Raw genomic sequence first — 14,093 nt, 5'->3', positions numbered from 1 at the left:
AGGGACATAGATAAAATCGTACCGCTGAACCTAGACATTGTGACGAGAGACTGCAGAAAGCTTATGAGGTCTTGGTCTTCGCTCTCTCTTTCCATTTTGGGTAGAGCTAATTTGGTTAAAATGTTCATTTTACCCAAAATCTCTTTTTTGTTTAACACTATTCCGTTGTATTTCGAACCCTCTATTTTAACAAAGTTGCAAGGCCACATTAGTTCTTTTATTTGGAACGATCACATACCTCAGATAGCATGGAAAAAGATCAGGCGCCGTAGAGAAAAGGGGGGTCTAGCAGCACCTGATTTACAACTATACGCTTGGGCTTTTCAACTTTCCCATGCCAGGATGCTGCTTAAGATGCCGACAAATGTGGGAATAGGTAGCATGTTTGCGGCATTATTGAGAGGAGGGGGAGTAGGCCAGCAGGGTTTTTTGCTTAAATTTGGGGATCCTAAGTTTTTTAAAAAGGTTAAGTTGAAGATTTTGTTGGGTTTCACAAAAACATGGGTCAAACTAAGAGGTGCAATAAAGGTGGGTTATTTTGCAAGTAGGTCGCCACTGTGGGACTCTCCGGGTTGCCCGGCGTGAGAGAGGCTGGCCTGGAGGTTTGGGGAGATCTCTTTTTAGATGGTTTCTTGCTACCTTGGGACCACATATTAGCTAGAGTGGGGTTGGGTCTCTCTAGATTCAAATACCTACAGATGGCAAGTTGGGCCCACACTCAGAGCTCTGTTAGGGGCAGATTCCAAATCGGTGGCGATAGCAGTATATTGACCCCGATGATGGACAAACCTCCTGTACCTAAGCAGATTTCGTTCTGGTATAAGTTGTTACTAGAAGAGGTAGACGGGGAGTTTGTCTTACCCGAGACATTGTGGAGCTCCTCTTTTTCTGGAAAAGATCTTGAGAATATCTGGTACTCCTCCTTTAAGATCTTGTGCGATACAGTGAAGCCGGCGTGGTTGCGTAGGAACCATTTCTTTACGCTACATAGGGCTTACTATTCCCCACAGCGGTTATCGAAATTTTCCACTGAATCCACTGTGGCATGCCCTAAGTGCGGGTTGCTAGCAGCCTCGGACCCACATATGTTCTTGTTACCTTTTTGGGACGCTATCAGTACTTTGTTGACAATATCTGTGGGGTATCAAATCTCAATCAACGCATTGCTCGTAATTTTTGGAACATCACTGGAAGTCCAAGGTCCTGTTAAAAAACTCTTGTTTTATTGTATCCTACTAGCAAGAAGAGAGATTTGCAGGAAATGGAAAGAACCACTGCCTCCCACCTTGTTAGATTGACGTACATCAGTACTGCGAACGTCTAAAATCGACCTAGCAAGATCTGGTAACCCCGAAAAACTGGATTTCTGGCACCTTCTGAACTGGTCCTAGGTGTGTTTTTTTTTTCTCTTTTCTCACTGTCCTATGATTAACGCTGCTTGGTCTGCTCTCCTTTCTATATATACCCAAAATCATGGCTTCCCCGATTTGCAATGGGTATTTAATAGCAGCAACATGGCTAAATATCTCGTGGTGCATTCTTTGGAGAGTTTGAATAATACTGAGTGCCATTCCAGTCGGTGATGGCACTACCAGTTTATCTGCGACAGTGTAGTTCATTTTTCTCTCCTAGTGCTCCTACGTGACCTTCCAAGGGCAAAATGAGAACACAAAAAAAAAAAAAAAAAGGAAAAAAAAAATAATAATTTTAAAAAAAGACAATTACTCAAGCTAAAAAACAAGTTTGTGTGGAATGATATTGGTCAAGACTCATTCAGTACCCTGAAAAAAGAAATGTGTTCTGCCTTACCATTGCAAGGTTTCGACCCACTTCTAGAAAACATTATCATGACTGATGCTAGTTGCAAGGGCCTGGGTGCCATTCTTACCCAAAGGGACGCTAAAGGGACAGAATGTACCATTGCTTCCCGCTCCTTCACTCCGACGGAAGAAAAATACTCGGTCATAGAGTGGGAGGCACTAGCCTGCGTTTGGGGCCTTGAAAATTTCCGACACTTTGTCTAGGGGAACAAAGTCCCACTACGCAGTGACCACAAACCACTTACAAAGGTGTTCACTACTACAGACCTGTATGTAGCTTCCCCTAGGTTGGTACGGCTATCTGTACGCCTATTCGATTTCAATTACGTAGTGCAGTATGTACCCGGCGTAACAAATGTAGTGGCAGGCTCCCTGAACCGAATGCCTCTGTGTGTGTTTCAGACTATGAAGACCGTGATGATGTAGAAGAGTTATGCATTGCAAATATACATGAAGAGTTACATGGGATTTCGTTGGATGAATGGCTTTTAGAACAAGCCAAAGACTCCATTGCATGCGAGGTGATAAATATGCTGTCCAATGGTTGGACCAGTAAAAGTAAAATGCTTTACGCCCTTTTTGGGAAGTCAAACATGAATTGTCACATGAGAATGGATTGTTGTTGAGAGGTGGCAGAGTTGTCCCTCCCTGCAATCCTAAAAAGAAGATACTCGAGATTTGCCATGAAAAACTGGTACTGATGGCCCGGGATTAGCATAGCGGTTGGACAGAGCGGTCAGGGACTGCACCTTATGCCTCAATTCAGACAAAAGCCAAGTCACTTTCAGGCCCCCACTACATCTCATATCTTGCCCCACTATGCCTTGGGAGAAAATTGGAGTGGACAATATGGGAAACATTCTTGAACAAGGTGAGCAAATGTACACTATAGTCCTCATTGACCATTTCACTAAGTGGCCAGAGATAAAGTTTGTCAACAAGCCAGACACCCTCAGTTGGCAGTTTCCTTGATGATGTATTCACCCGCAAAGGTTTACCCAAGCTCATAATTAGCGATAATGGCCCCCAATTCACATCTGATGTGTTCAAAAGCTACCTTAACAGAAACAAAATAATTCATAAAACCACCTGATTCTACCATCCTGCTGGTAACGGCGCTGTTGAGCGCTTCAACAGGGTCATCAAGGGTATTATCCAGCGGCCAACAGCAAGCTGGTGTGGAGAAAGGAAATCCTTAAAACTCCCTGGGCCTAGCGTATCACACCTTGCAACAGTACTGGCCACAGCCCCTTTGACCTCATGAGAGGTAGAACTCCCTTGTCGAAGGACATTGTAGGTTGGTTGATGGCAGCAAAAAGAGTAAATTGGTCGGCTGACCAAGTCAGAAGTAAGTTGGAGCATGCTCAGTCTGTTTGCAAGGACCAGTATGACAAGAAACATGGGTGCAAACCAGTTAAGCTAAACATTGGGGACATGGTCAGATTTAAGAGGAGTGGGCAGAATAGCAAGGGGATGAACAAATTCTCACAGCCCTTATCTCTATGCAAGGTGTTTTGCAACTTTAGTGACGGTAAGGTGTGGCATTTCTCAGCACTATCCCTGTACAAACAAACCCCCGTGGATATTGCCAGCTCAATTCCTGACAGTCTCACACAGGATAATCAAGTCGACACCGATTCGCGCACCCCCACCATGGGAGGTGCACGTAGTGGTTTGAATGATGGAGAAGCGGACTACGAGTCTTACCCCACTGATAATGAAGTATTCGCTTCATCTTCAATATCAAGCTCCATACCCATGCAAGATACCCATGTTTCCATAAACACGAGTAGAGTTGGTAGAAGGTTAATATCTCCATTGAAACTCTCAGATTAGGTCTGTGAATAGTACACTTGCATATTATTACTGTTCAATACTTTTGCTAGTGTCATTTCTTTCTGGTATCCATCTCTCTCTCTCTCCATCTCCTTCTTTTCCCTCATCTCCTCACGGAGGAAGAAGTGTTGTGATCTGTTTACTTATGTCCGTACTCGGACACTGGACTGTATCTTGCTCCCTGTCACCAGCTGTCAGTTCTGGAATTCTGACAGTTGGCAGCTGGTGACCTGCGGAGCGACTATCGCTTTAGCTACACGCCAATGCGGAGCATGTGTTGGTGTTAATTCAATAAAGAAGATCTTCACTTCTACATGGTTCCGGCTTTTATTCCCAACAATTTTTGGCGACGAGCACCAACACAAGAACCCAGGGAGAAAAATTAAGTGGCAGCGCAAAATTCACATCTATTGAAAAAAGAGGAAACAAGCAACAAGTTATTAACCGAAAAGAATATTGGCGAGACGAACTTCAAATAAGGAATGCTGAGCGCGAAAAAAAAGAAAATACGAAGGTTACTGAAAAGAAAAAAAACAAAAGGTCAGTCAGAGCGCAAAAGATTTAACTTCAGCACTATATTTGTTTCGCAGGAAAAACGTTTGAAACCCTCTGCTCTATACATATGCTGATGACACACGCATATTCAGCCTCATGTTGTGTTTCACACAGGTCAATGCTTTAGCTCACAAAATAGATTCAGTAGTGCAGTCTTCGGGGTTTTACTTGCTCACTGATGTGACAAGAGGAAGAGACTGAAATACCAGATAAGACATATAACAGAAAGAACCAAGTAGGCGCTTAGAGCCTTGGGTTTAGACAAAAGTTAGTTGTGAATAAAAGAGGCTAAGTGAAAAGACACTGATCATTTCCGAAATGGCAAACACTGATGGTAGAAAACCTACATGTGGGTTCCTTCGAACCTGGGAACAGAGTTCTGTATTTCAAATTTAGGGGCTTAGAAATCAGGACTTTCTTACTCCTAGAAAATGTTGCATATTATCCTAGAATTTACTATAAAAGGGGATCTTTAGAAGAGAGTGGGTAGTAGTGCATTCCAGAAGTGCGTTCTGAATTTCCATTGGTGACTGCTGGTGAGGAGGGTCGTTTTGCTAGCACGATTGCCTGGTCCTTTGGATATCTTTAGGACTGTGTTGTGCCAAGCGAAATAACTTTTCCCGGACTTATTTGGGGTTTAGCCTGAATTTGATTAGACGATTTCACCAGAAGAGATTTGATTTATGCAGGGCTGACAGGTTTCAGGAAACGGTCACCGGTATCAAAATTTTGGTAAATATAATTGTTATGCAAATTTGTGCCAAATATTCTGATTTGATTAAATGCTGACTATGCCAACAAAAGTGAATTAATTAGATAAACTAAAACATTGATGAACAAAAAATGAGTTTGTGATTCTTTTAATAAGGTATTGATTAATCCAACGTTCCGAAGCTTTAAATGTGTTTTAGCTGGTTCTAAATCACCATCAACCAGTCCCAACTAATTGGTCCATCGACCAAGTGGTGGAGTGCCTTGATGTTAAAGTTAGGATTCTATGGGTACTAATGTATATAGTGTATATAATGTAAAGAACTTTCCTCCTATAGGTAATATGGTACCCCCGCATGTCCAGCGCTCCTTTCCTCATGTGCGCGGATTCGAAGTGAGACGTGTGAGTGTTGGTGTTATGGGCCCCACCAATGAATACGTGTATGAATGAGTTAGTGCGATGACGGGTCTGTGACGTAGTGAGGATATGTAAATTTGCCCTTTTCAGCTGGAGCACTGTAATTATATGCTTAAAACTATTTTAAAAAATTAAAACGACAACCAGCCAAGACAAGGTATGGAGTCTTCACTTCCTCTAAAATAGGGAGCAGTAGCTAGCATGTGCGAACTAGTGCCTGCAAAAAACGGCAATGTGGACTGTGGGTGACAGATGCTGAATATAGTCTAGTTTCGCGTAGCATAGACCGTCTTAAATGAGGACTGTGTGTGACAGGTGCTGAATATCGTGAACAGTCTGTCTCCACTTTCTGATTTCATGTAGCATGGACAGTTTTAAATGATGGCAGCCTGCAAGCATGCATTCTTATCGGCTACCCACCCATACCCAGCCGCCATCAGCCAGGGTCGGCTTTAGTGCTGGAGGAGCCCTGTGCCATTGATTCTCTCACTAGCACCCTTTAATAGTGACCAAGTCTCCATAACCACACACTCTCAGATGCATTGAATTAGTTATATAGCGCCACTCATACCAGTCTAGGGTGTCCGAGCACTTTGCATCACACACACATTACACAGAGACAATCAATCATACGTGTGCAAATCAGTGTATAGGAAATGTTACATTAGCCAAAGGACTAAAAGTGTGGGAGTCACATGTCATCCATACTGGTAGGCAGTATAGTTTAACCCGTTCCCCGCTCATGACGGAACCACTCCGTCATGAGCCACGGGCGCCGTGTGCTCATGACGGAGTGGTTCAGTCATGCTGCGGCCGTTGGCGGCCGCTCCTCTCACGCGGCGCTAATTCCCTGCCTGTGCGGGCGATTAGCGCAGTGGGTGGAGTCATGACGGAACCACGCCGTCATGAGCACAGCTCACCCGTGACTCATGGCAGCGTGGTTCCGTCATGAGCACAGCGGCGCCGTCAAGCCCCCAAACCCCCCCGGCGCTTCGGCGGAATTCGCGCCGCAGCGAAGGGGTTAAGAGTGCCTGGTGTGGAGAAGCACAAACTCGGAGTCGAAAAAGAAACAGCATAGTTGGGATTTTTCTTTAATAATAAGAATCTATTTCTATCCAAATTGACCCTTTTTGCAACATTAATCAATGTTCTAATAATGTATACTTTGCAGTGTGTATGCAGTTCCAGGATGAAAGGTAATAACTCACTATTCTATATTAGGACTTTAAGTTATAAATTGCAAGTAACAAAAAAGATGTCTCTTTTGAAAGCACTAACCTGCTGATCTGTTTATATCATACGAACTCTGTAATCTACTTGGTACACGTGCTTTGCAGCAGGCATATTAACACTCTGCACTAACTTCACCGAAGTCAAAACCTCAACTATACAAAATGCTGATTTCTCTCCAGGAAGATAATTAATCACACGAGTTATCTTGACATTTATGTGAGGCCTGGTAATTGCTGGGGGAAAGAAACGCTGCAGCAGGTACTTCAAAACCATAATAAACTCTCAAACACGGCGCCCCCGGAAGCCAGCAGCCGGTGCGGTGGCACCGGTCGCACCACCCTTAAGCCGGCCCTGCCATCAGATCTCACCAGTATTTAAAGCGCAGCACGGGACCGGTGTAGAGCGGCACGACAGGCTGCCTCCGTAGCTCGCGCGCTTCCTCCCTCTCTGGTGTGATCACATCTTCTTTGCCCATATACATGTCGCGTAGGGTCAGAGCGCTGAACAGAAGCAGCGCAGCAACCAGCCCTGAGTGACCAAACTCAGCCATACTGCCTGGCCACCGGCATCATCTGACACGTAAACGTCACCTCCGCTCTGACAGTACAAAACACTTTAGTAAAATCCGTTCAGTACCCCTGGGGAACTGTGAAAGGATAACTGCCTTAAAGGTATAGCCGGTGAGATTTTCCTCTTACTGTTTTGGACATGCCTGAGCTGTCGAAAGGCACGCCTCCCACTCACACCAGGAGTTGCTTCAGAGGGAAAATAATTCCATCCCCTTTTGAAATTCGCTGAATGCTTTGAAATTTATTATCGAATTTCCTCGGATTAGCTATGCTTTCGTCTTTTTCTTGTTAGCATTGATTCATAAATAAGTTACGGTTAGGCAGTTGCTGGGCAAGCAGAAAAGTTTACGTACACAACGTAAAATAAAAAGAATAAAAGGAAAATAAATAGACGTAGAAAAATATTTTGCGTTTGAGCCCGCTTTTGTGAACTTCAAATCTATTAGAAGAGACAGCAGTGGAAGAAGGGGAACTAACTGTTGGAGAATCAAAGGATGGGAAAGGGAATTAATAAACCGAGGGTTGGGTGAATGAGCGGAGTCACAGGTGTGGCCAGAAAGAGCAAAATATCCCACTTTTTAGGTCTCGTCTGAGACAGCGCTTTAGCGCTGCTCTGGCGAGACTTATAGTAAGCGAGTTTTGGAAGTGCAAACAGTGGCTTTTCAGGCCTCCAAATACAGTGCATGTGCGCCGGGCGCGCGCACCATTTGGCAGCCTGAAAAGCACTGCCTGATCACTTGCTTTGATGTCCTCAGTGAGCCGCGCGGCCACTGAGGACATCAAAGTGCACACCATTTGCCACCCCCTTCCTGCTTGTTATTGTGCCCGCCCCCACTCCCCCCTCCCACTCCCTCCTTGTCAGCCTCAGTGCGCGCTTACAGATGTTATTATTGACATGTACACAGCTTGAGTATAGATAAGCAGGCTCTATCCTCTATAAACAATCAGAGGGATGTACATCATATTAATGCCATTAGACCACCTGTATTCAAACACTGAAACAAATGAACATAAGTATAACACACTGCTATGGCTCTTGATAGACACAGGGACAGCACTTTTGAAATCCAAAGGGGACAGTTTAACGACGTACCAGACGCGCACATAAAATATATATTAAATTTCAAAGTACACATTACACTCGTCCTTCAATCCAAACTCTCCACCTTACTTTGAATCAGATTTTTTTTAATATTCACACACAAAAAGCTTCAATTGATTATTCACATTTTACACTGGCCTCGTATCTTCTTTTCTTTAGTTATCGAGAAAGAAAGCACGCCCTTCTAGCTCTCGCGCATTCTCTCTTCCCAGCCAGGGCTGGAAAGCAGATTAAAAATACAACAGACAACATCAATGGCAATCTATCAATTACAACTTTTGTATAACGTCTGGCAAGTACAGAGTCGCGACCTCCGTTGGGCCCCAACTTCACTGTATTTAGGAGATGTCCCGGTGAGATGTGTTGCTTGTGCCGAAGGTCACACTTCATGGGTCTGGTGAGCTGAGAATTCCGCTTAATGCAATCTGATCGTGCCCTCACACCGGAAGTGTAAGCAGGAATCCAGTTAGCATGGAGAGGTTGAGGAGCACATCGTTTTATTTCCTAATTACAGAATTAGAGATCGACTCCTCCCAGGGGCGTAACACAGGCCCCTGCATCCCCCGCGGTGCGGGGGGGGCAAGCTCCAGGGGGCCCCCTCAGCACAATTCTCTGGCCCGGGAGCTACTGAATGAGCCCCGAGGGGAGCCCTCCACATACCTTGCAGGGGGCCCTCTCAAGTTTCCTTACGCCACTGACTCCTTTTTCCTCAGTCCGCTGCATACAAGGACCTGCTCGCCTATATCCGCTTAGACTTGTTTGTCACTGTTTTTGTCCAAGTTTATTAAATATTAATACACAGTAGAGCCGTGTGCCACATTTTACAACAGTAGTAATGAAAATGTTGTCTTGAGCACAAAAAAAGAACTTGAAGAATGCCTCAAACTTCCCTCTCAAAGATGTTTCAACAGAAGGTGCTCACGGTATGCTATAGGGCAGTTGTGCAGTGCGCCACTCTCTTCATTCAGGGGCTTAATTTCACCTGGTGTTTGCCGGTACGCTCATGACCAAAACATATTAAAATATACAAAAATACGGTTAAAATGTATAATCTGCTATTGGGCATTTATGCAGCGCGCCACTCTCTCCATACAGGGGCCTAATAGCTGCATTCCTCCTTGGTCACATGCTTTCGCTTTGCTTTTGGTTTCTCAACTTTTTGTAATTGAAAGCAGTCCCCAAAGGACCTTTTTCGTCACTGTTTTTGTTCACGTTTATTAAATAATAATACATAGCAGAGCCGTGTGCTACTTTTTACAACAGCAGTAATGAAAATGTTGTCCTGAGCACAACGATCAACTGTTATTGTGACAGCAGTCATGCCCTGTGAGCTAGTGTGCCAGTCATCGTGCCCCATCAGTTATTGTGCATGCCATCATGCGCTGTGAGCTAGTGTGCCAGTCATCGTGCCCCATCAGTTATTGTGCATGCCATCATGCCCTGTGAGCTAGTGTGCCAGTCGTCGTGCCCCATCAGTTATTGTGCATGCCATCATGCACTGTGAGCTAGTGTGCCAGTCGTCGTGCCCCATCAGTTATTGTGCATGCCATCATGCGCTGTGAGCTAGTGTGCCAGTCGTCGTGCCCCATCAGTTATTGTGCATGCCATCATGCCCTGTGAGCTAGTGTGCCAGTCGTCGTGCCCCATCAGTTATTGTGCATGCCATCATGCGCTGTGAGCTAGTGTGCCAGTCATCGTGCCCCATCAGTTATTGTGCATGCCATCATGCGCTGTGAGCTAGTGTGCCAGTCATCGTGCCCCATCAGTTATTGTGCATGCCATCATGCGCTGTGAGCTAGTGTGCCAGTCATCGTGCCCCATCAGTTATTGTGCATGCCATCATGCGCTGTGAGCTAGTGTGCCAGTCATCGTGCCCCATCAGTTATTGTGCATGCCATCATGCCCTGTGAGCTAGTGTGCCAGTCGTCGTGCCCCATCAGTTATTGTGCATGCCATCATGCGCTGTGAGCTAGTGTGCCAGTCATCGTGCCCCATCAGTTATTGTGCATGCCATCATGCGCTGTGAGCTAGTGTGCCAGTCATCGTGCCCCATCAGTTATTGTGCATGCCATCATGCGCTGTGAGCTAGTGTGCCAGTCATCGTGCCCCATCAGTTATTGTGCATGCCATCATGCGCTGTGAGCTAGTGTGCCAGTCATCGTGCCCCATCAGTTATTGTGCGTGCCATCACGCGCTGTGAGCTAGTGTGCCAGTCATCGTGCCCCATCAGTTATTGTGCATGCCATCACGCGCTGTGAGCTAGTGTGCCAGTCATCGTGCCCCATCAGTTATTGTGCATGCCATCATGCGCTGTGAGCTAGTGTGCCAGTCATCGTGCCCCATCAGTTATTGTGCATGCCATCATGCGCTGTGAGCTAGTGTGCCAGTCATCGTGCCCCATCAGTTATTGTGCATGCCATCATGCGCTGTGAGCTAGTGTGCCAGTCATCGTGCCCCATCAGTTATTGTGCATGCCATCATGCGCTGTGAGCTAGTGTGCCAGTCATCGTGCCCCATCAGTTATTGTGCATGCCATCATGTGCTGTGATCTAGTGTGCCAGTCATCGTGCCCCATCAGTTATTGTGCATGCCATCATGCGCTGTGAGCTAGTGTGCCAGTAATCGTGCCCCATCAGTTATTGTGCATGCCATCATGCGCTGTGATCTAGTGTGCCAGTCATCGTGCCCCATCAGTTATTGTGCCAGCAATCATGCGCTGTGAGCTAGTGTGCCAGTCATCGTGCCCCATCAGTTATTGTGCATGCCATCATGCGCTGTGAGCTAGTGTGCCAGTAATCGTGCCCCATCAGTTATTGTGCATGCCATCATGCGCTGTGAGCTAGTGTGCCAGTAATCGTGCCCCATCAGTTATTGTGCCAGCAATCATGCGCTGTGAGCTAGTGTGCCAGTCATCGTGCCCCATCAGTTATTGTGCATGCCATCATGCGCTGTGAGCTAGTGTGCCAGTAATCGTGCCCCATCAGTTATTGTGCATGCCATCATGCGCTGTGAGCTAGTGTGCCAGTAATCGTGCCCCATCAGTTATTGTGCATGCCATCATGCGCTGTGAGCTAGTGTGCCAGTAATCGTGCCCCATCAGTTATTGTGCATGCCATCATGCGCTGTGAGCTAGTGTGCCAGTAATCGTGCCCCATCAGTTATTGTGCATGCCATCAGCTGCTTCAGAAAGTGTCTGTGGAGGAAATAATGCCCCATCATATGTTAACATGTCTGTAAACATGGCACACCAATTATTGTGGCAGTTATCCTACCTCATTAGTAATTTAACATGGACGAATATCACAACAGTTACATTGCATACAATTTTGCTCCTTTCCACTCATCTGTGGTATACATTATGCATTACAGTACATTTAAAATATCAGGATGCTATAGAGCAGTTGTGCGGTGCGCCGCTCTCTCCATACAGGTGCTGAATTTCACCTGGTGTTTCCCGGTATGCTAATGAACAAAACATATTAAAACATAAAAAACTGCAGCTAATATATATGGTATGCTATAGGGCATTTGTGCAGTGTGCCACTCTCTCCATACAGGGGCTTAATAGCTGCATTTCTCGTTGGTCATGTGCTTTCGCTTCACTTTTGATTGTTATCTGCTAATGAAATTTATGGCCTTTCCAGTCACTGCCGCCCTTGGTTAACCTAGTTGGATTTCTGACATGGGTCACCCTATTCCAGACCCTTTGTTTTACTTTATCAGCAACCAAGCTCCGTGTCTTGTGTTGGTTCTCTTTGCCCCCCCTGTGCCTCCTCCCAGCTGTTTCTGCTTGCTTTCCCACTGCCTGCCACCCCAGCCTACCCTCTATCCTGCTTTACTACCCAACATTCCTCCCTTGTTTTTCTGTGTTTTTTTTTATTGTTGTGAAAACTTTTTTAAAAGCACTGATGCGCACTGCTCGGAGCTAATCGGGAAACTCTCTGGTGCTCCACACAATAAACAAGCATTTGCAATGCAATAGGTCTCGCATTTATACGAATTTGAGCTATTGGCATTGTAAATAACAATGCTTTTTATTTAAGTTTGGTTTTTTAAAAACATAAATAAAAGGCACTGTCATTTGCAATGCTAATAGCTCAAACTCTCGCAAATGCGAGACCTATTGCATTGCAAATGCTTGTTAGCATTTGTATGGTATTTAACTGACCAGTTACAGCTTATTACGTAATTAAATTCAACCATGGATACATATGTTTATTTAAAGTTTAATATGAGTTATTCATTTCAAAATACATGTATTTATTTAATTTTATGTATTTAATGAATTTTTATATAGCGCAGACTTTACCCAAAGGTGTCATAGCGCTTCACAATAGAACCAAGTACATTACATGAGGAGAATATTACATATTTACATGTTACAGAAACAAACAAGAAAAGGTAAAATACGACAATAGATGGCAGTCACCCAAAAACACAATAGGATGAAGATTGTACAGGTATAGTTTACAAATTTACAATAAAGAAAGAACTTCCTTGAGGGACTTTTAAGGGGTGTATTAGTTCTGGAAATGTCTTTGGAAGAGAAGAGATTTGAGGTCGGTTTTGAACGTCCTGGTAGAGGTGGTTGTACGGAGTAGTGGAGGAAGCGAGTTCCAGATTCTCACCGCATTGCCTGAGAAGGATTGAGCCATCGATCGTTCCCTTTTGAAGGTGGGGGTCTCAAGCAGTACATTTTCCGCATTACGAGGCGGTCTAAAGCCTCCAGAAATGTTCAGTTTATTTGCCAGGTATCGAGGGGAGGAAGTGTGCAAGGCTTTGGGGGTGATACAGGCAGTCTTGTAGATTGATCTTGCCTCGATTGGAAGCCATCGAAGAGAAGACAAAATGGGTGTGATGTGGTCACTTGTTTTGAGCTGCTGAATGGAAAACGGATTTAAGAGGGGAAAGGTGGGATTTGGGGAGGCCAGCAAGAAGAGAATGGCAATAGTCCAGTCTAGAGAGAACCAGAGATTGGACCAAGGTTTTTAGGTCTTGCTCCGGAAAGAAACGTTGAATCCCCCAGAGTAGGGGCAGTTGGTATCATGCATTCTTTGCAATGGAATTGATGTGGGAGAGGCTATTGAGCCTTTTGTCAAGTCTGACACCAAGGGATTTTGCGCTGTTGACAACAATAGGTTTATTGTTGAGTAAATTCAGCTGATCCATCCAAGATTGAACAGGAGGAGGAGAGAGTGAGGTAGAGAGGAGGAGGAATTCAATTTCTGAAGGATTCATAATGAGTTGATGAGCTATCATCCAGTTTTGAATGGAGTTGAGAGTAGAGTTGAGGATTGAGATATCGTGTACGGAAGACACCTTAAGGTAGATTTGAGTGTCATCCGCATAGAGATGGTAAAGGATCCCAGATTTACTTAGGAGATTTCCCAATGGTTCCAAATAGAGATTGAACAAAGTGTGTGCAAGGATAGAACCTTGAGGGACGCCTTGACCTACCGCCAAAGAAGGTGAAAGACTGTTCGCAATTTTGATCATTTGGGATCTGTCCGAGAGGAAAGAGGCAAACCATTTAAGCACTGTGCCTTCAAAACCTATTCTCTGTTGAAGAGTGTTAAGGAGAGTGTTGTGATTAACAGTGTCAAAGGCTGCAGAGAGGTCTAGAAGAATCAGAAGACAAAACTACCCTGAATCGAGTATACGCAGCGCATCGTCGATCACTTGCAGCAGGAATGTTTCAGTGCTGCAGTTTTGAATAAAACCAGACTGGAAATTGTCAAGAAGATTGTTATCCTTGATATGTAGGGAAAGTTGTTTCGCTACACATCCTTGGCTGAGGAAGAGGTTAACCAGACAGGTCCAGTAGGAAAGAGTTTGGGTGTAGAAATCAA

The 14,093-nt window shown here is 44.9% G+C and overlaps 1 long non-coding RNA gene and 1 pseudogene across 3 annotated transcripts in view; one reads left to right on the top strand and one right to left on the bottom strand.

Annotated features, from left to right (window-relative positions):
- Positions 1–7,173, bottom strand: part of LOC146823294 (selenoprotein T2-like) — a 124,025-nt pseudogene extending 116,852 nt beyond the window's left edge. The window contains exon 1 of the transcript XR_014962161.1: positions 6,942–7,173. The product of XR_014962161.1 is annotated as a selenoprotein T2-like (transcript). The remainder of the gene's footprint in view (positions 1–6,941) is intronic.
- The window catches only part of LOC146823292 (uncharacterized), a 426,450-nt gene that overhangs the window by 12,445 nt on the left and 399,912 nt on the right, over positions 1–14,093 (top strand). The window lies entirely within an intron of this gene.

This window comes from Triturus cristatus, chromosome 5_2 (assembly GCF_964204655.1).
Source record: "Triturus cristatus chromosome 5_2, aTriCri1.1, whole genome shotgun sequence".
In the NCBI taxonomy this organism is placed as follows: Eukaryota; Metazoa; Chordata; class Amphibia; order Caudata; family Salamandridae; genus Triturus; species Triturus cristatus.
Note: the sequence above shows the minus strand (reverse complement) of the source record. Positions and strands in the feature narration are given on the sequence as shown.